The sequence below is a fragment of the Equus asinus genome, chromosome 8 (assembly GCF_041296235.1).
Source record: "Equus asinus isolate D_3611 breed Donkey chromosome 8, EquAss-T2T_v2, whole genome shotgun sequence".
NCBI lineage: Eukaryota > Metazoa > Chordata > Mammalia > Perissodactyla > Equidae > Equus > Equus asinus.
Window position 1 is genome coordinate 86,048,158 of NC_091797.1, and position 21,279 is coordinate 86,069,436.

The 21,279-nt window shown below is 48.8% G+C and overlaps 1 long non-coding RNA gene across 1 annotated transcript; it reads right to left on the reverse strand.

Annotated features, from left to right (window-relative positions):
• Positions 1-263: 263 nt before the first annotated feature.
• On the reverse strand, positions 264-19,923 carry LOC139045934 (uncharacterized). Its single transcript, XR_011505394.1, has 2 exons — positions 9,128-19,923; positions 264-7,206 (listed from the first exon to the last, which is right to left on the reverse strand). It is a non-coding gene; the product is annotated as an uncharacterized lncRNA (long non-coding RNA).
• Positions 19,924-21,279: the final 1,356 nt, after the last annotated feature.

Here is a 21,279-nt window from a genome sequence, read left to right on the forward strand (position 1 = left end):
TGTCCCTGCATCAGGCAGCAGAACGAGAGAGTTAAACATGCAACCCCTGGGGAGTCCTGATTCCATCACGGGAAGTCTTTGAAGGACCAACTCTACCCAATAAGAGATGACTGAGGAAATTTGATTCATGGGGGAAGCTTTAGCACATAAGTATGAACAGGAGGAACAAGAAGATTTCTATTGACTTAAATCCATATCCAACAAAATCAATCCTGAGTATAATGGATTATGCTAATGCATGTAAAAAATTCACGAGTCCACAGTGACAGTCACAACAGAAACTTTAATGGTATGAAAGGGGGAGGGAAGGTTCTTTTCCACAGCACTGTGCCAGCAGCTACAAGTATAGAGGAATGACGAAATTAGAAAATGTGCAGTGTACAAACAGGAATACGATAAGTGACACACAGCAGGGCTCATTAATGATGGTAAAAATTTTAGAGAGAGATCTTTAGAGAAGAGGATATTCATACACTCTCAAAGTACCACTCACCAAATTGCTAATGATAGAAAGAAAAAAAAGGCCTCTTTACAATGAACCGATCTCGTGGGCCCTCCAGAACAAAGTGACCAATGCTAGTCACACAGTAACGGTGGTGGATAAACTGGACATCCTTGGTCTCCAGGGGGCTGCGCTAGGACGCTCACAGCAGAAACTAACTGTACAGTGTTCTTGGCAGAAGGGTGAGTCTGAATTTCATCAGGAGGAAACGGTCAGACAACTTCAGAATGCAGACCACTGAGCCAGACGACTGACCTGTCCCCTGCAAACAAGGCCACATCACCACCACCACAGACAACCACAAAAGGGTGAGGAGATATTTTTGGTCCCAAAGGACTAAAAAAACACAATAACATAATCCTTTCAGTCCTTTGGAAGCGAAAATATCTCTTCTCCTCTTTGTGGTCGTCGTCTTTGTGGTGGCACTGACTGTTGGAAGAAAGGTCAGTTGTCTTGTTCAATGGTCTACGTTCTGCAACTGTCTGATAACGACCTCATGATGAAATTCAGCCTGCACATTCTCAACAAGAACACTGCGCGGTTACTACTGTCTGCTCCTAGCACAGCCCTGCTGGTGGCAAAGAACGTCCGGATCGACACGTTGTCTTTGCCCACTTGCTCCTGATTCTGGTTACGTAGCGGATGGGAATGGAGAGGAGCGAGGGTTAAGGTCTCTCAGAACCGTGTGTGCATCTAGGCATTGGGCTCCTTTGCGATGGACCACAGCTGGAGGCTGAGGGGCTGAGATTGCTCCCATCGAAGCAGGCTTTTGGAGTAAACATCGTGGAGAGTGGTTTGTGCTTGTGATGTGGATTCTCAGCAAAGGATCCCTCTGGTGTTCTGTTTGGGCTGGAGCTGGATTGGCTGTTTTAGATGTGTTGCATTAAGTGGAAAAGCGACTTTTCATAATGGAGTTTCTTCTTTTCTTGGTTTTGGAAGTCCTTGGTATCTGAGAGAGAGAGAAAAAACAAGCCAGTGTGAGTCTTTGTCAGGTCCTGCTGTGAGCTGAGCCTGGAGGGCTGGCTACATGGTGACAGAGGCCAGGAGCAAGCTGAGCTCCTACTGGGAGGAGGAGCTGAAGGGGAAAGTGAGATCCAAAGTTAGAAGAAGAACCTCCCTAAACTTCCATCCAGTCTGCGGTGCAGGATCCAGGGAGCCCTGTCCTCGCCCACCAGGAGCTGGTGACGTCCGAGCTCAGAGCTGCTGCAGAGCCCTAGCCAGATCCCCACCACCCTGTCCTCAGCAGCCACTTCACTCCTGAATCCCGTTCGTCTGGAGCAAAGGGATGGTTGTCTCACACCTCCCAGGGAGGGATGTGCTCAGCATCCATCACACATTCACAAACAGACTGCTGTCGGAGGGAGAGGACCCTTGGCAGAGAGGCACGCCCTCTTTCTCTCTCTGTCCCAGCACTCTGAGGAGGAAGGGCAGGCGATGGGAAGAGGTCCGGCATGGAAGAGCCTACAGGGACCTCAGAATATATCCAAATCCACTTCCACCTTCTGCAGATGAGGAGTGGGGATGCCAGGGGGCTCAGGCCTAACTAAAGCCGCCTGAGCTGTTATTGACAACCCTGGGGCCAGAACTCAGACCTCTCCCTTTGTGTCCATTTCGGGGAAGGTGAGAGGAAAGGCTCCAGTCCGGAGGTGTCGACAGGAAGTAGATACTGTTGGGTTTCCTTGGCTGGACGAGAGTAAGGCTTTACAGAGAAATATTCTCCCGAGGGACTGAGGAAGAACCCCACAAGGGGAAACGCACAATGGAATTAGCAAAAAAACAGCAAGGAGTATAACCATGGACGCATTCATTTTCCTTCAGTCCTCCTGTTGATTCCACACCAGGATACACCTTAGGGCATTGCTAGGAATATTCTCAAGGTCTAGACCAGAAAGTCTCTGAAGGGGATGCAGAAGGCAACTGGTTTGACTAGGTTCTCTTCCACCCGCCCTTTGATTCCCCCAAAGCACTCCCTCGGGAAAGATTCCTTTTAGGATTTACGCCGGTGTAAAGGATGGCATAAAGAAGCATAAACCTAACTCTTTTTCCTAACGTCCAATTTATTTACTATTATATTTTCTTTAGGGGAATGAATATAATGGTTCTCTTTGAGGATTTTACTTAATGACCAAAATTGATCAATAGTAAAATTTTCCAACTGTAGCGCCAAACCCATTGGACTTGATTTCAATTTGATGGACTGTGAACTTCACATTTTACATTATAAATATGAAAGAAGGGACTGGCGTGGTGACATAGTGGTTAAGTTTGCACCCTCTGCTTGGGTGGCCCGGGGTTCCTGGGTTCAGATCCCAAGCATGGACAGACACCCCACTCATCAAGCCATTCTGTGGCAGACTCCCACATACAAAATAGAGGAAGATTGGCACAGATGTTAGCTCAGCTACAATCTTCTTCAAGGAAAAAGAGGAAGATTGGCAACAGATGTTAGCTCAGGGCCAATCTTCCTAACCAAAAATAAATAAATAAATAAAAGAAAGAAGAGAAAAAAATTAAAGAAAGTACTAAATTCTGTTATTTGTAATAGGGAGGTATTGTTATCTGTAAACTGGGTTTCTATTTAATGTTTATTTCTCTTTTTATCTTGTATTCTAAAAAGTTGGAGAAAGTCTTTTCCAAGTAGAGTTCTTCTAATTCTAATCCATTCATCTACCTCTTTTTCTTCTTGATTTTCTGGCATGTTATACAGATAGTACAGTTGAGAGAGGAATACAATTCCATCAAGGACTGATGGATACTCAGACATTTCAATGAAGCACTGACATGTTTGGCACATTTCTATGCTGAACCTGAGGTCATAGGAGACAAAAGGTTCTTCTTATCTCTAGCTGCATAAAAACTACTTGAGAGCTTTCTAAAAATACTGAAGCCCAAACCCCACCCCAGACCATTTCAATGAGAATCTTGAGTTGTGAGGTCAAGGGATTCATCTAAATAAAAGTCCCCAGTTGCTTATTACATGGCAGTACTACTGCCAGCTCCGAGGAGGCCCTGAGGTGGGGACACTTGGTCCCTGGAAGCCCCATGCAGACCAGCCAAGGGCTGAGGAGAAACCCGACCCCAGGCCAGTCCAGCACTCCCACTCAGGCTCTCAGTGAGGTTTTTTCTTTTTAAAGATTTGCCCTGAGCTAATATCTGTGGCTAATCTTTTTTTGTTTTCTTCTCCTTCTCCTTAAAGCCCCACAGGACATGGTTGTATGTTCCAGTTGTAGGTCCTTCTAGTTCTGCGCTGTGGAACGCTGCCTCAGCATGGCCTGATGAGCAGTGCTAGGGCCGTGCCCAGGATCTGAACCAGGAAAACCCTGGGCTGCTGAAGCAGAGCACGTGAACTCAACCACATGGCCATGACCCAGCCACTCATTTAATTTTTATAACCGGGGCTCTTTCTCCTCAGTTTCAACACTTCCTATTCACATGGAGAAGTCCAGGGTTAAGGGTTGTCCTAGGTCGGGTTCCCTAACACATACAGGAGGAATATCCATGTGCAAGTGATCCGTTTGGACAATGCTCCCAGAAGAAAGAGGCAGTGGAGTTGGGGAAGCAGGGAAGGGAAGGCAAAGAAGCCAAGAAAGTGTGTGATTTCAGACAAAGCACAATGTGTTCAGTGGCTCAAAGATGCTTTGTGATGAGGAGGGCCAGGCTTTCCCTTGGCTAAGATGAAAGGTGAGAATATCAGGACAGCGGGAGTGGAAACACAGCAGAGGTCAGAGTGCAAACAGGAGACGGAGATGGAAGGGCCTGGCACAGTGGCAGCCCCCACGGAGGACAGAGGTGAGACCAGACAGAGGTAGCACCAGATGTTGAACAGAACAAACAAGGGAGAGAAAAAGAGCAGGAGACTGAGCTATAAGCTTAGACAGACAGCACTGAGGAATAAGTGCATCTGAGAGCCCCGGATGGGCTCACCTCTGGACCCTAAGCTTGAAGGCCAGGGAATCTGCATGCTAGTCTCCACTTGCTGAGCCGCAGTTTTCTTTCGAGAATCCTCTGTTGGATGACAATTGAGGCATCAATGTGGCCAATGACTTGACACCCCTGCTTGCTGGCATCCGAACACTCAAGAGCATCACCCTTCAGCGTGGGAGGGGTCTTCATCCTGAGGGATGCGTCCAAACCCAGCTCTGAAAAGAAAACCACAGCCAACAGGATCCACAGTTATTCACGACCCACAGTGACTTACTCCCCACCCGAGAGCGACATCGAATAAGGAAAGTGGCTCGAACAACAACGGCCATCTGAAAGTCCGTGGGGGTGAGGTGAAGCCAATGCAGACAGTGAGATTTTCTTTTTTGTCGATCTTTCTTACAGTGCTCAGTGGTGATGAGATGGTCAGGAGGCAAACACACTCCCATTTGCCAAAAGATATCAAGAAAAACAGAATTGATAAAGACAGTGTCTCAGTAGAGAAGACAAAGGGAAGGAAACCACATGGACAGAGGTTGTCCTACTGGCAGGAAGGAGATTGTAGAGATCACGCAGAACCAGAGTGCATGGGAAAACAGGAGAGAAAAAAACTGGGGGAGGGTGAAAGCAGGGGAGTTTACAAAACTTGCATATATATATGTCATATATGTACCCTATACAAGGCACACACAAAATACACAGAATGTATGACATAATATATAAATACATCTATGCATATGTGTTTTTTTCTCTAATGGAACAGATGAATAAATAGGGATTTGGAGGCATTGAATATGACATTCTAATCACTATTCTGGTCAGTTGAAATTGGAAAAAATTTAGAAGTGCAAGAAGAAGGAGAAAGCCTGTGGCGAGAAACAGATGACCCGTGGAACACCAGGAGGAGGAAGGTGAGGATAACACAAAGAGCATTGACGGTATCTCCAGAGAAGGATCGCTTACGTTCCCCCAAATTCCTCTGTGGAAACCGGATCCCCAGTGTGCTGGTGTTTGGAGGCGGGGCCTTTGGGCGGAAGGGCCCTCAGGAATGGGATTAGTGCCCTCATAAAGGAGACCCCACAGAGCTCCCTTATCCCTTCCAGCACGTGAGGATGCCGCGAGAAGACAGTCTCTGTGAACCAGGAAGGGGGCTCTCCCCAAACATTGAAGGTGCCAGCGCCGTGATGTTGGACCTCTCAGCCTCCAGAACTCCAATAAATAAATTTCTGCGGTTTCTATGTCACCCAGTCAATGGAATTTTTGTGACAGCAGCCTGAATGGACTAAGAAACTATCGTTGGCCAAAAAACCTGGCGTGGAGCCTGGTTTCCTGCTCAGGCCCCTTTGGAAAGTGAGCAGGAAAGAGAGCGACTAGGTCAGTGAGGCTGAGTCTTGGCTGGCATTGGGGAAGCCAAGGAGAAGGAAAAAGAGAGGCTAGAGGGTGAGAAGACAACTCAACAGCCCAAGATCTGACGGCACTTGTCAGGGCTACGCCTCCCCTGACCCTCACTGAGACTTTCTGTAGGACCTGTCCATGAGCGACAGGGTGCTCCTTGTTGCCCCACCTCCGCTTGAGAACATGGGTCTCTCCTCCTTCCTCAGAGGACACCGTCACCTGAAGGATGAGCACCAGGCAGCTCCAGGGCCCAGGAGGAGATGCTGAGAGTGGTGGAGGTTGAGGAGGAGCAGACCCAGAGGAAACGGATGTCAGGGTCTGGAAGCTCAGTTGTAAGCAACCTCTCAGGATCCTGAGGAGAAAAACACTGAGGACATGGACTTAGAGATGAGTAGAGATGGTGAATTAAATAGTCTCCTAAAAGAGACACTTGTGCACTTTAAGGATGAAGGTGGCCCTTTCCATGAAACAGAGGGAAAAACGTGAAGAATAAGGAGGACACTGAGCCGTGCACCAGTGTTTCCATGGGGACTGAACGTGTCTACGGCAGTGTTACTGGGGGCACCTAACAGGAAAACTGGCCTGATGATGGATCCTGAAAGGAGAGGGGAAAATGGGCAAACGTGCCTTTCTGACAGAGAAGGGAAGATGGGGTCCAGAGAGAGTGGAGACCATCAAGACTGCTCTGCATCAGACGGAACAAGGCACGGGGAATCATTTTGTAAGTGTTAAAGCACCAGAAAGATATGGGGGTAGATTCGACATACTCATAGTTGTTATCAAGCAATTTTTATTGAATCAGACACTGTGGAAATGATGTCCTTAATACTCCCAAGAGTATTAACGCAGTATGAGTAAGAGTATGGAATGCACACCTAATTCTCAGGGGATTCAGATGAGGGAATTGAGATGTAAATACCTAAGAGATTAAACAACCTGGCCAAGGGAAACAGCCAGTAAGATGCAACCCCGGGACCTGGAGCAGAGCTGATCCTAAAGCCCAGGCTCTCACCACCTCGCTCTCTCAGAGCCTCACGGGTTTCAACCTGACCTGAAGCGAGCATGGGAGAGGCCCCATTGTCGCCTCTCCCCACAACCCTGTGACGCCCAACACGTGAACTAGAGCTTCCTATTCTTCTTTTCTTTCTTACCTTGGAAGAGTGAACCTCGGTTTGCGGAAACACTGTTGGCTGCAAAGCTCCAGGTGGTGAAGGGAAGACCAAGCGTGGCTTTGCCATCCCCGCAATGGAACTGGTCCAGCTGCAGCCCCAGATAATTGCTCCCCCAGCTGCTTGGCTCCAGCGGTGCTTGTGAAGTTTGCATCTCTGTCCTTTGGAAACTCAAGTTTCCACTCAAAGGCCCTTGCTGACAAGCCTCCCAGGAAGGAGCTGAAACAAGAAGTGGTTTCAGTAGGACCAATCCGAGTTTCCCGTTGCTAAGCTCTCCCAGACCACTCATTTCAGAAGTCCCTGCTTGTCAGTGGTCTCAGGAAACAAACTCAGACTTCATGTCTATGAAGGAGATGTCGCCATGACGTGTGTGCCTGGGGAGGCCGAGATGGCAGGTGCCAAGACTGCAGTGACCTGAAGTGGACAATCACCCACTGGAGTCCAGAGGGCTTTGCATGGGCAGATGAGGTCATGCCTATTACTCTGTTACTAGTAACCTTAGTCCAGGAGCCTACAGAGAAGGTTCTAAAGAGGACTCAGGACATGGGGGAGAAAGAGTTGCTGGTGTCTACCCAGAAGAATGTCAGAGGAAGGGAAGAAGTATGGCCCCAAAGCTTCTGTTTCCAGTAAGAAGGGAGTTGGCAAACTGTAGACCAAGTTTGGAATCTTTGCAAAGTTCTGGAGCCTTTTGACCTTCCTTTTCTGTAAGTTTTGGCTGCCCTCCACCCACCCACACATATATATATTCTTTTGCCACTTGGTGGGCAAGGTGGGGGTCAGGTAGTAGCAGCTGTAAGTAATGTAGTAGAGGTCTGAGACCCTTATAAGAAACTTAGGGACCAGAAGTGCTACAGCATCAGGCTGTGTGTGGTTCTTCAGGGATGTAATATAGTGCACAGTCCTTATGTTACACACTCTTCCGGGGGGTCTGGGCTTTAGTCCCTAATCCAACATGTTTCAATTTCTTCTGTGAAATGAAAATCTATTCTCAGAAAGAGGGCTACCCAAAGACCTGAAATAGCCTCAGACCAGTCCAGGTCAGGCTAAGGCGGGTCATAACCCCCAGGGCCTTCTCCACACCACTGTGGGTTCCCCTTTCTCCTCCCCTCTGCACATCCTCATTGCCACCAATGTTTGTTTTAAATGTTTCGTAAAAATGTCATTTGGGATGGTGTTACCATGTAGATTCCTGACAACACACTCTATGAGACTTTCATCCTTGACACCTGGATCCATGAATCTCCTTCTGCTTCTCTGATCCTGTCCTCTCCACACGATCAAACCTCTGAATAATCCAATCACCCACAAGTCCTGTTCTCATCATGGTCCAATTCTACACATGCAGACTCCTCCCCCTGCCTTTGTAGTCCTTCTGTCCTGTGGCCTCATGTTCTTCTTTGCTCATAAGTTAGACTAGGGTCCTATCAGGCACACTGGTTGTTGACATTTCCATGAGATTAGAACACTAAGACGTGACTCATGCTTGAAGCTCTAACCCACACGTGGAAGAAGTCACTGAGCCTACACAAGGGATGAAACCCATGGCCGTTTATGGAGGAGGGGAAACCAGAGCCAGAGCTCTGGCTTCACTGAAACCAAGGGGCACAGGCAGGATGCGGCGTCCAGGATCTCGTTTTCAAATCTTCAGAGGGAGGTAGTCACCCCAGAGGAAGTAGAGAATCAGCTTTAAACCCCAAATCATGAGAACAGACCTCCAGAATAATTGAGTAAGACTGCTCCATGTGTGGATGGGCAGAGAAGAGTGGGAGACACTGCTCAGGAAATGCAATTAGCAGAAACACTGCAGGAGATGAGATGTGTCATCTTAAAGAAAGAGGTCTGACAAATACCTACTCTGCCCCTGCTGTAGTGCTGGCTGTGAGGTGGTCATGATCCCTTCTCTCTCCCACCTGGGGAAAAATGGCTTGCAGATGCCACTGAGGGACAGGCTGAGAGGGACATAGCTAGGGACTAGGGTGACAGCACAGCTCCCAAGCCCTCCTGAAATCTGTACTTAAAACTCGGTCCAAGAGCCTGCAGAAAGTATCTCTCTACCTGGCCAGCCGTGGTGAGCTTAAAAAATATGGAGGCTAACTGGGAGACCACTTGGATTTGTCTGCTTTCTAATGGGAGTACTCACTGGCTGCCTCCAGAGTCAAGCTGACTTGAGGCTCATCACACGGAAAGGCAGTGCTTCTGAGGGGTTCCCCAGAGGCAGACAGATCACGAGGACTGGAAGGAGTCGAATTCTGTTCACCTGCTGGATGTGCAAGGATTTCATTCACAATCTCCTTCTCCAGCAGCTCCCTCTCCAGACTGGTGAGAGAGGGAAGAGAAAAGAAGAGATCAAGAAGGATTAGACACCACGGTGTCCCAGCTGGTTCTGATTGAAGGGTAGGGTCCAAGGGCCTGGGGCAAAGCCTGGCTGTCCTGGAACAGGAGAGAGGGAGAGAGAGAGAACGAGAGTGAGCAGAACGTGCTCAGTGCCCTGGACCGGCAGTGAGGTGGTGACGGGGCTGCGCTCTCCCTGTAAGGCAGACGCATCACACTCGGAGACCCAACACAATGGCTTCCAGTTTGTGAATGCATTGTGTTGAATCTACATATGGCAGCCCAGCGAATGCAGGCCTCGGAGGCATCGTGGACTCCCAGAGATCTTGTGCCTTCTAGGCCATTTTCTGTCAATACTGTGACCTGTTATGTTTTTTTTTTTTTAATTTTGTCTAGATCCTTTCTGGCTATGCTATAGCTATGAAGGACCTAAGGCCATCAGTTGGGAAAGCAGACACGCATCTCATCCTTGATTTAGCCTTCCAAGAGAGAACAAGGGATTTCTTTCAGGGCAGGAAATCCCTGAGACTTCTTAGTTCCCCTTGTCAGACCGAGGCCACGAGTACCACAAAGACAAGAGACAACCTCGTTCAAAGGGCTTTGCCATCGTTGCTGGAGTGAGCGGAATCAGCAGCAGGGGCAGTGCTGGTTCCCCCTTGCCTGTGAACCCTGGGGCTATTTGGCCCTCAGGGTCTTTCTTTCAGGTGCTCTCCCCACATTGTACCCTTGCTTATTAGCCCTCCTCGTTCATTGTTACCTGGGGCTCAGCGATTCTTGTTCTTCCTCCTCGTCATCGTCTTCCAGGTTTTCTGCAAACAAAATCCAGACAGAGATGAAATAGTGCCCCTTCACCCTTTACAGACACAAAGGCCTGCCTGGGCACGGACAGCAATGGCCTGTGTATGAGGGCAGGACACACTGAGAGAGTTGTACTGACAGCCCCATGTGTGACTTTGAAGGAATGGCCTGGGATGGTGTCCTGACCCATCAGGCAGAATGTCCTTGATCTGCTGGATCCCCATCATGGCATGCTCTGAGTTTAACTGGGTAAAGATCAAATATCTTCTGTCCCCAAATCATTGGGTAGTTGTCCAGCTTCCCTCTGGAATTCTCTCGTTCTCTCCTCCTCCTTCCACAAAGCTGGTTCCCAGTCTCAGTGACTCTATGTCCACTCAGAACCCCCACATAGACCCTACTCCTTTCTCTAAAAGGAGGATAGAAAACCCCATGACTCACCCCTCCATACATCCCGGGACTTCACGGGGACCTGCATGTTGGCTTTTATATCATAAGAGGGGAAAATATTCTTGTGGAAAGTGTTCTGTTACAAATCAACGTATCTGCCCCAAGATTTTCAGATTATAACCAAATAAACCCCAAAGAGTTAGGAGTATGATCCCTTTCTGAAGCACATTCATGAGCATTCCCTTCTTTAGTAGTTACAGCTACCAGGCAACACATCTTTTGACCCACTTTACAGATGAGGAGACGGAAATCCAGGAAGGAGAAATCAAATACTTGCCTGTAGCTATAAAAGCCAGAGCTCAGGCAAGAGCCCGAGGAGCTCTGGCTCAGTCCAGGATTCTTTTCATTCTAACAAGCTGCCTCCTGTCACGTCCTCCTTTGTGTGCTGTGACACCAGGTGGAGGCTGCCTCCTGCCCCAAAGGGCACGGTCCCTCAGGGCGGAAGCAGGCTCTTGGAGCACTATGACGTCCTCCTGTGCATTTCTCCCCTCTGCTCCCACCCAGCCAGTCGTGGTCCTGTCATGGCTCCAAGTGCGATGTGGACACCAGGACAGCTGGCGAAAGCATTATGAGGGGAGATGCGGAGGCTCTTGTCAGCCAGGGACCTTGGAGGGGCTCAGCGCAATGAGGGCCTGTGGCCACCTTACCTGGGCTAAGCTTGCGGACAAGGCACTCTGCCAGCCTGGATCCCTCAGCCAGTTGTTCTTGGAAGCCCTGTCCCCAGTCTCTGCCAATGTCACTGTGGGTGAGGAGGTCCCTGAGGTGCTGATGGAGGAGGACAGAGAGCTCTCTTCCTTCCCGTGACGTCTGGCGTATCCGGGTCAGCTTTCGTGCATGATCATGAATGAGGAAATGGTATTTCCTAGGTGGGAGGGAAGAGAAATCCTCAGAGTGGAAATGGGCTCATGAGAGATGATAAGGAGTTTGAGAGAGATTTCGGTGAGAATATCCCCAAAAGGCCTTCCAAGTAGAAATCTGCTCATTTTTGGTGGACCGCATTTTTTCTTCTTTCCTTTTGCATTTTACACACAGTGACCCAGTGAAAACATGCTCCTGAGACACTGGAGACTGGAAGAGATCTTGGAACTTCTAGGCCTCCTTCTCTAAAGCTTGAGGCAAAATACGAATGTTTATTTAGTCTGGCTACTTTCCTTGTCATGAAATACCTGCCAACACGCTCAGGCCCACATGCAGAGAGCAGGTATGGACCTGACTCTGGGTTTTGACCCTCCGGAGGAGAAGGCATCTCTGAAGGGGCAGGACGTCTCTAGGCCTGGTTACCTCACTGGGAGTGAGACAGACTCCACATGCTGCAAAGAACATGGACGATCCAGATGGGGGGAGTGGAGGAGACCAGCACAATCAGCCAGTTTTGTGCCTCCTTGCTTCAGGAAAGCAGCTACTTTTGACCTCTGCGTCTGTTCTTTCCAGAACCTTCTCTGCATTTGATTGTACATTACCCTCCTCTGATCCTTCACTGTTACCTGGGGGTCAGCGATCCCAGTTGTTCTTCAGCCTCCTCTTCGTGGTTTTCTGCAAAGAAATTGAGAAAAGTCCATTTAGACATGAGCTAGTTCCACTTCACCCGTTACAAATGCAGGTGCCTTTCTGGGCCTGGAGACACGAATTACCTCTACATGAGTTCAGAAAGGTGTCGTGTTTTGTCTGTAAAGAAATGGGCTGCCGTGGTATTCTGATGGATGAGGTAAAGTGGCCCTGATCTGATGGGTCCCAGATGGCATGCTCTGGTGGAACTGGGCAAGGAGTTAAAAATTGATTTGGTTACCCAGATCAAGAGATGCTTCTGCAGCTTTCCTAGGGGCTCCTCCCACTCTCTCCTCCCTCCTGCCACAAGGCTGGTTTCCAAGCTCAGTGACTCTGCATCTCATCATGCCTTTCACAGAGAACCTCCTCCTTTCTCTCAGGAGATGAAAAACAATTCTGTCCCACGAGTCTCACATGACTTGGTCCTTCGTGGGGACTTCCACGTCTGCTTCTACCGTTCACCAGGAAAATTCTCTCCTCGTTAAGTGCTAAGTATTCTAGTGTAAACCCACATCCCACTACCAGATTCTACCATACCCAGTACTGAAATCAACCCCAGTGAGTGACCCTAGCATTGTGAAAGTATGCTCATAGGCCTTCCCTATTGGAATGCTACAGCTACCATGCAACACATGTGTTAATCACGTTAGAGATGAAGACACTGAAATCCAGGAAGGAGACATCTGTCCCGCGCCCACTGTTAGAAAAGACAGAACTCAGGCTGGAGCCTGGGAACGTCCACGCTTAGCTCAGGGCCCTTTTCAGCCTTACTAGCTGCCTCCTATCATGTCTGCCTTTCTGTGCTCTAACACTGGGTGGAGGCTGCCCCCTGTCCCAAGGGCCATGGCAAATGAGGGAGGAAGCAGGCACTCGGAACACTATCACCTCCACCTTGTACATTTCTCCTCTCTGTCCTTCCACCCAGCCGTTCCTGGTCCTGTCATGACCCCAAGTGTGATGTGGAAACCAGGACAGATGGCAAAAACATTAGGAGGGGAGAAGTGGAGTCTCCTGTGAGCCGGGGACATTGGAGGGCTCAGCACAATCAGGGCCTGTGGCCCCCATACCTGGGCCGAGCTTGCTGACAAGGGCCTGGGACAGCCTGCATCCCTCAGCCAATTGCTCTTGGAAGGCCTGCCCCCGGAGGTTGTTAAGGTCACTGCGGCCCAGGAGCTCCTTGAGGTTCTGATTAAGCAGGAGGGATAGCTCTCTTCCTTCCCGTGTCTTTAGACGTAACTGGGTCAGCTCTCCTGCCTGAAGTCGAATTAGAAATTCGAACTCCCTATGTTGGGTTAGAAAGGAAAACGTATAATTGGAATTGAGTCAAAGGTTCTTAGGACCTCCGCAGAGGTTTCTATGAGAACATCCCCCATTTGCCTTCAAAACAGAGTTTTTGGACATGTTTGGCAAATGCCTAAATAGTTTTGAAAGCTCCATCAGCGGCCAGGCAATACCAGCTCCTGAGGCATTGCAGACTCCAGCGTTCTTGTACCTTCTAGGCCACCTTCTCTCAGTATCTAACATAATACCATTTTGGTGGGTCTGGTTACCTTCCCTGCTGTGAAATACCTGCCAACGACCTAAGATGAACTCTGCAGAAAGCGGATGTGAATCTCACCCTGCCTTTAACCAACCATCCATGAGAGGACACGTGATGTCCGTGAGTACAGGAAATCCATGAGAGTAGTTGGTTCACCTTGGTTCAGACTAACTTTACAAGTACCAGAAGGAGACTGCACAGCCCCATTCAGAGGGATATGTCGTTGTTGGTTGAGGGAATGACAGGACTGCAATCTGCAGGTTTGGGTGACCATCGCATCACAGATGTGGTCACCTTTGTGCTCCTTGATCTTTCTAGGACCCTTTCCATACTTTACCTGTCCTTTACCCTCCCCTGGTCGTTCATTTTGGACAGTGGTTCTCTCTCTTCCACATACTCCTCGTCTTCATGACTTTCTGCAGACAAATTCAGAAACGTCTAGTCAGATATCGGCCCTGCCCTGGTAGATCATCACCCCCATGTCCTCTGCCCTGAGTCGAGCAAACAGTTAAATACGTCTATTTTCACCAAAGATCAGAGGGAACATGTCAGCAGCCTTCAAGAGGTGTTGCCGAAAGAGTCAGCTTGGCCCCAGCAGACACCCGGTCTTTGGTGAGATAGGTGGGATTGTACACCAAGATGAGACTGATGGATGGAATCCATACACCCCACGGAGGAAAGCGTATTTGGCGGTTTCGAGAGGCCAGGATCCTGGGTGATTCATAGAGGTGGGGCCACCAGGGCCCATGCCTTGATTTCAGCGAAAACTCCACACATGGAAAGACAAAGGTATCTTTGTCTCGTTCCTCAGCAGACTGTTTAGCAAGGACAAGATATCTCAGAGGTGAGAGAGACCAGAGTCCAGAGCTGAGGAACCATGGTAACAACATCTCCAAAGAAATAGGCAAGACTACCACCCTACTTGGACAGGCATTAATGCTGAGTTCAGGAACTCAATTAGGAAGAAAATTACAGGAGAGATCAGAGGGCCCATCTTCCTAGAAGGAGCTCATGGAGACTCCTGTTGTGCAGGAGCATCAGTGGTGGCTGGAAGCGTGTTATGATCTCTTGAATCTCCCCACTCTGGTTTACCTGGTGTTCATCAGCCTGTGCTTGGCATTGGGTCCCAGGGTGACAGAGATTAGATCTGGGACTTGGAAGGGTGTACAGCTACTTGACACACCCCATGTTTGTGCTTACAACTGAATCTTAGATTCTGATTGAAACCAAGATGGGTCTCCAAGGCCTGCCATCAAAGAGACATTTCTGTACCTGGACAGAGGTGTGAGCACAAAGAACATGGAGGCTACCTGGGAGACCATTCGGAGCTTGTCCTCTTTCCAATAGAGTACTCACGGGCTCCATCCAGACGAGAGCAGATTTCATGCTCATCAGATGGGATGGTGGGACTGTCGGGAGGGTGGCAGGAGTCAGACAAGTCATGGTGACTGGAAGGAGTCAAATACTTTTCATCCAAAGAATCCTGACACGCATCATCCATTTCCTCCTCCTCCTGCAGCTCCCAGCTGAGCCCAGAGGCACAAAGATAACAGAATATTAAACGAGGAAAGACTGGACACCGCAACTTCCCCACTGGTTCTGATTGGAAGACTAAGGGAGAGGTCACAGAAGGTAAAGAGGGCATCCCTTGAAACAGGAAGAAGATAACAGTCCTTCTCTGACTGCAACTAAGTGAGGCTGCCGTGGTGGGGGGAGGGAGGGCAGCAGGTGCTCACTGCCCCGTCCAGATAACAAGTTACTGAGGAAGGAGACTCAGCTCTCCTCTATGGCACAGTCATGACACAGAGCACACAACGAGAACCACAGGAGTTCCTGCAACTCGAAAGCATAACTTCTGTTCCACTTTTCTTACAGAGGCCCAGTGAGTAAAGGCTCCTGGGGCATTGTGGGCTCCCAGACATCTTGTGCCTTCTAGGCCCGTTTCTGTCAATACTGTAATACCATAGACACATTTTTGTCGAGCTGTATGTCGTGCTATGAAATCCTCACCGTTAAACAGGCGGCCAAATGTGCACACAGAAGTTATGCAACTTATCTTAGTTTTCCCCAAACAAGAGAGGACACGTGGTCTCCCTGAGTGCAGGAAATCTCTAAGATTGGTTAGTTTGCCTTGTGTCAAGCTGATTCTAGGTTCCTAAACTTGAGACATTAATACCAAGTGGAAACTAACAGGACAAGTCCCAAGGAAACAGACAGCATTCTTAAAAGGGGTGATTCGTGGGAGTGTGATGGGATGAAACAGGTCTACTGGTGCTTTCTAATTCTCCCTGGATTTGAGATCTTCAGATGTCACCATTGCTTTCACAACCAGGATTATCAGTTACCTGGGGGCTGTTGGCTCATCTCTTTCCTCATCCTTCTGATCTTTTTGAGTTTCTGCAAATAAATTTGGACAGGGCCAGTCATCATAAAAAGTTGCTTCTTGACACATTACCAACCCAGGGGCCTGTTTAAACACAGGGACATAAGTCTTCTCAGCGTGAGAACAGGATAGTCTCAGAATATTCCAGGAGGCCTCGGGTTGTGTCTTCTGAAAAGGGACCAGGCTTCCTTTCCTGAGTCATAGGGCAGACTGTCTCTGAATTGGCAGATCAATACAACAAAGTTCTCTTCCCTGGACCTGGGCAAAGAGTTCAACATAGTCTTCCCGAGGTCACGAGGAGCTCATCTAGTTGCTTTCTGGAAAGGCTGTGGCAAGATTCAGCTCTTATTCCATCAGATATGCTGGCTGCTGTTGGTTTGGATGAAGTTATACACCGAGACTAGACTGATGGATGGAATTTAATCACTCCTAAAGAGGAAAGAATCTATGGTGCCACCTAGAGAACAGGATTCTTGCTGTTCAAAGTGGTGGAGGGTGCCAGGGTTCACACCACGCCCTGGGTGGTAAACTTCCAGACACATTCAAGAGGTGTTTATCTTTTGACACTTAGATGGCTCCCTACTGAGGATAAACCAACTTAGAGGAGACAGAGACTGCTGTTTGGAGCGGAGCAGGCATGGTAACGGGGAGGACAGAGATTTGGCCTGGGACTCGGAAGAGTGTTGAACTACCTGACCCACCTGATGTGTGTGCTTAAAACTGAGTCCTAGATTCTGATCGAAACCAAGATGGGTCTCCAAGGCCTGCCACCAAAGAGACATTTCTGTACCTGGACAGAGGTGTGAGCACCAAGAACATGGAGGCTACCTGGGAGACCATTCGGAGCTTGTCCTCTTTCCAATAGAGTACTCACGGGCTCCATCCAGACGAGAGCAGATTTCATGCTCATCAGATGGGATGGTGGGACTGTCGGGAGGGTGGCAGGAGTCAGACAAGTCATGGTGACTGGAAGGAGTCAAATACTTTTCATCCAAAGAATCCTGACACGCATCATCCATTTCCTCCTCCTCCTGCAGCTCCCTGCCGAGCCCAGAGGCACAAAGATAACAGAATATTAAACGAGGAAAGACTGGACACCGCAACTTCCCCACTGGTTCTGATTGGAAGACTAAGGGAGAGGTCACAGAAGGTAAAGAGGGCATCCCTTGAAACAGGAAGAAGATAACAGTCCTCCTCTGACTGCAACTAAGTGAGGCTGCCGTGGTGGGGGGAGGGAGGGCAGCAGGTGCTCACTGCCCCGTCCAGATAACGAGATACTGAGGAAGGAGACTCAGCTCTCCTCTATGGCACAGTCATGACACAGAGCACACAACGAGAACCACAGGAGTTCCTACAACTCCAAAGCATAACTTCTGTTCCACTTTTCTTACAGAGGCCCAGTGAGTAAAGGCTCCTGGGGCATTGTGGGCTCCCAGACATCTTGTGCCTTCTAGGCCTGTTTCTGTCAATACTGTAATACCATAGACACATTTTTGTCGAGCTGTATGTCGTGCTATGAAATCCTCACCGTTAAACAGGCGGCCAAATGTGCACACAGAAGTTATGCAACTTATCTTAGTTTTCCCCAAACAAGAGAGGACACGTGGTCTCCCTGAGTGCAGGAAATCTCTAAGATTGGTTAGTTTGCCTTGTGTCAAGCTGATTCTAGGTTCCTAAACTTGAGACATTAATACCAAGTGGAAACTAACAGGACAAGTCCCAAGGAAACAGACAGCATTCTTAAAAGGGGTGATTCGTGGGAGTGTGATGGGATGAAACAGGTCTACTGGTGCTTTCTAATTCTCCCTGGATTTGAGATCTTCAGATGTCACCATTGCTTTCACAACCAGGATTATCAGTTACCTGGGGGCTGTTGGCTCATCTCTTTCCTCATCCTTCTGATCTTTTTGAGTTTCTGCAAATAAATTTGGACAGGGCCAGTCATCATAAAAAGTTGCTTCTTGACACATTACCAACCCAGGGGCCTGTTTAAACACAGGGACATAAGTCTTCTCAGCGTGAGAACAGGATAGTCTCAGAATATTCCAGGAGGCCTCGGGTTGTGTCTTCTGAAAAGGGACCAGGCTTCCTTTCCTGAGTCATAGGGCAGACTGTCTCTGAATTGGCAGATCAATACAACGAAGTTCTCTTCCCTGGACCTGGGCAAAGAGTTCAACATAGTCTTCCCGAGGTCACGAGGAGCTCATCTAGTTGCTTTCTGGAAAGGCTGTGGCAAGATTCAGCTCTTATTCCATCAGATATGCTGGCTGCTGTTGGTTTGGATGAAGTTATACACCGAGACTAGACTGATGGATGGAATTTAATCACTCCTAAAGAGGAAAGAATCTATGGTGCCACCTAGAGAACAGGATTCTTGCTGTTCAAAGTGGTGGAGGGTGCCAGGGTTCACACCACGCCCTGGGTGGTAAACTTCCAGACACATTCAAGAGGTGTTTATCTTTTGACACTTAGATGGCTCCCTACTGAGGATAAACCAACTTAGAGGAGACAGAGACTGCTGTTTGGAGCGGAGCAGGCATGGTAACGGGGAGGACAGAGATTTGGCCTGGGACTCGGAAGAGTGTTGAACTACCTGACCCACCTGATGTGTGTGCTTAAAACTGAGTCCTAGATTCTGATCGAAACCAAGATGGGTCTCCAAGGCCTGCCACCAAAGAGACATTTCTGTACCTGGACAGAGGTGTGAGCACCAAGAACATGGAGGCTACCTGGGAGACCATTCGGAGCTTGTCCTCTTTCCAATAGAGTACTCACGGGCTCCATCCAGACGAGAGCAGATTTCATGCTCATCAGATGGGATGGTGGGACTGTCGGGAGGGTGGCAGGAGTCAGACAAGTCATGGTGACTGGAAGGAGTCAAATACTTTTCATCCAAAGAATCCTGACACGCATCATCCATTTCCTCCTCCTCCTGCAGCTCCCTGCCGAGCCCAGAGGCACAAAGATAACAGAATATTAAACGAGGAAAGACTGGACACCGCAACTTCCCCACTGGTTCTGATTGGAAGACTAAGGGAGAGGTCACAGAAGGTAAAGAGGGCATCCCTTGAAACAGGAAGAAGATAACAGTCCTCCTCTGACTGCAACTAAGTGAGGCTGCCGTGGTGGGGGGAGGGAGGGCAGCAGGTGCTCACTGCCCCGTCCAGATAACGAGATACTGAGGAAGGAGACTCAGCTCTCCTCTATGGCACAGTCATGACACAGAGCACACAACGAGAACCACAGGAGTTCCTACAACTCCAAAGCATAACTTCTGTTCCACTTTTCTTACAGAGGCCCAGTGAGTAAAGGCTCCTGGGGCATTGTGGGCTCCCAGACATCTTGTGCCTTCTAGGCCTGTTTCTGTCAATACTGTAATACCATAGACACATTTTTGTCGAGCTGTATGTCGTGCTATGAAATCCTCACCGTTAAACAGGCGGCCAAATGTGCACACAGAAGTTATGCAACTTATCTTAGTTTTCCCCAAACAAGAGAGGACACGTGGTCTCCCTGAGTGCAGGAAATCTCTAAGATTGGTTAGTTTGCCTTGTGTCAAGCTGATTCTAGGTTCCTAAACTTGAGACATTAATACCAAGTGGAAACTAACAGGACAAGTCCCAAGGAAACAGACAGCATTCTTAAAAGGGGTGATTCGTGGGAGTGTGATGGGATGAAACAGGTCTACTGGTGCTTTCTAATTCTCCCTGGATTTGAGATCTTCAGATGTCACCATTGCTTTCACAACCAGGATTATCAGTTACCTGGGGGCTGTTGGCTCATCTCTTTCCTCATCCTTCTGATCTTTTTGAGTTTCTGCAAATAAATTTGGACAGGGCCAGTCATCATAAAAAGTTGCTTCTTGACACATTACCAACCCAGGGGCCTGATTAAACACAGGGACATAAGTCTTCTCAGCGTGAGAACAGGATAGTCTCAGAATATTCCAGGAGGCCTCGGGTTGTGTCTTCTGAAAAGGGACCAGGCTTCCTTTCCTGAGTCATAGGGCAGACTGTCTCTGAATTGGCAGATCAATACAACAAAGTTCTCTTCCCTGGACCTGGGCAAAGAGTTCAACATAGTCTTCCCGAGGTCACGAGGAGCTCATCTAGTTGCTTTCTGGAAAGGCTGTGGCAAGATTCAGCTCTTATTCCATCAGATATGCTGGCTGCTGTTGGTTTGGATGAAGTTATACACCGAGACTAGACTGATGGATGGAATTTAATCACTCCTAAAGAGGAAAGAATCTATGGTGCCACCTAGAGAACAGGATTCTTGCTGTTCAAAGTGGTGGAGGGTGCCAGGGTTCACACCACGCCCTGGGTGGTAAACTTCCAGACACATTCAAGAGGTGTTTATCTTTTGACACTTAGATGGCTCCCTACTGAGGATAAACCAACTTAGAGGAGACAGAGACTGCTGTTTGGAGCGGAGCAGGCATGGTAACGGGGAGGACAGAGATTTGGCCTGGGACTCGGAAGAGTGTTGAACTACCTGACCCACCTGATGTGTGTGCTTAAAACTGAGTCCTAGATTCTGATCGAAACCAAGATGGGTCTCCAAGGCCTGCCACCAAAGAGACATTTCTGTACCTGGACAGAGGTGTGAGCACCAAGAACATGGAGGCTACCTGGGAGACCATTCGGAGCTTGTCCTCTTTCCAATAGAGTACTCACGGGCTCCATCCAGACGAGAGCAGATTTCATGCTCATCAGATGGGATGGTGGGACTGTCGGGAGGGTGGCAGGAGTCAGACAAGTCATGGTGACTGGAAGGAGTCAAATACTTTTCATCCAAAGAATCCTGACACGCATCATCCATTTCCTCCTCCTCCTGCAGCTCCCTGCCGAGCCCAGAGGCACAAAGATAACAGAATATTAAACGAGGAAAGACTGGACACCGCAACTTCCCCACTGGTTCTGATTGGAAGACTAAGGGAGAGGTCACAGAAGGTAAAGAGGGCATCCCTTGAAACAGGAAGAAGATAACAGTCCTCCTCTGACTGCAACTAAGTGAGGCTGCCGTGGTGGGGGGAGGGAGGGCAGCAGGTGCTCACTGCCCCGTCCAGATAACGAGATACTGAGGAAGGAGACTCAGCTCTCCTCTATGGCACAGTCATGACACAGAGCACACAACGAGAACCACAGGAGTTCCTACAACTCCAAAGCATAACTTCTGTTCCACTTTTCTTACAGAGGCCCAGTGAGTAAAGGCTCCTGGGGCATTGTGGGCTCCCAGACATCTTGTG